Below are 1,074 nucleotides of genomic sequence, written 5' to 3' on the forward strand. Positions count from 1 at the left end.
GGAGCAGCTGGTAGTGTCGAACAGCTGACCTTGAGGTTCGCAGCCCGATTCGTAACCACTAATGCTACCAGAGTGACCTTTAGACACCAGAAACTCTAGAAGATAACATTTCTTATTATTTGATTCCGGTCAGTCACGTTACTAAAGCTCCCAATCTGTCTTGGATCCATTGACTGCCTTCCTTCCTTTCTTTTTTTCCATCATTATCCTACTGCTTTGGTCAAACTTTGATCAAAGTAGATTAATCTAGAGTGTTAATTTTCTGTTTTCCAAGATAACGTTATATGGTTATACCATTTATTAGAGTAACAAAGTTTGGTGTTTTAGATAAAAAAAGTTCTTTAGTTTTCTGTTTAAAAAATTGTGAAGATGTATTATCTGCTATGACAAGGAGGGAGATAGATAGATAATGATTTAGGTAGATTTTGTAAATCGCATACTAACCTTGAAAATCCACTTCCTCACCACCAATTTTTTTTAAACTGAATTCATTTCCTAATGATCCTGTACAAGTATTTGAATAAATAATCATTTATTGTAAAACTGAAATGTGCTACATGCCCTGGTTATGATAGATATAGTTTTTTTGTTTCATGAATGTTATATTCTATATCACATATTATATTCTACATTATAATGTTTACAAACCATCATATAGTTGATATGGATTATTTTCTTTTGTTTGCCACCATGCAGTTTTAGATGAACATAAAGACAACATCCAGATTGTAAAAACTTTTCCACTGAAATATGGATACCCTCCCTCTTGGTTACCTCTTCTCCACAGTCTCTCATTTCACAATAGTCCTCACCACCTATCTATGACTCTCAATTGCTTCTGACTCTGTGTGACTTAATGACTTCTTTTACAGAAAAAAAAGTTACAGCATTTTGAATAATTCAAGAAATACTTATTTAAAAATGCTTTTCAAGTTGATATTTAAAAATCTCATTTTTTTCTTAAAGATGAAAAGCATGTTATTTGTGTACATATAGTTTAATCAGAGCAATGCCATGTATCAACATGAAAGTCTTTATTGTAAAATTTATAAAGGGAAAATATCTATATTTTTA

The 1,074-nt window shown here is 31.4% G+C and overlaps 1 protein-coding gene across 1 annotated transcript in view; it reads left to right on the forward strand.

Annotated features, from left to right (window-relative positions):
* The window catches only part of CACNA2D1 (calcium channel, voltage-dependent, alpha 2/delta subunit 1), a 560,165-nt gene that overhangs the window by 534,817 nt on the left and 24,274 nt on the right, over nt 1–1,074 (forward strand). The gene's annotated exons all lie outside the window — the stretch shown is intronic.

Source organism: Chrysochloris asiatica, unplaced genomic scaffold, assembly GCF_000296735.1.
Source record: "Chrysochloris asiatica unplaced genomic scaffold, ChrAsi1.0 scaffold00010, whole genome shotgun sequence".
Classification (NCBI taxonomy): Eukaryota; Metazoa; Chordata; class Mammalia; order Afrosoricida; family Chrysochloridae; genus Chrysochloris; species Chrysochloris asiatica.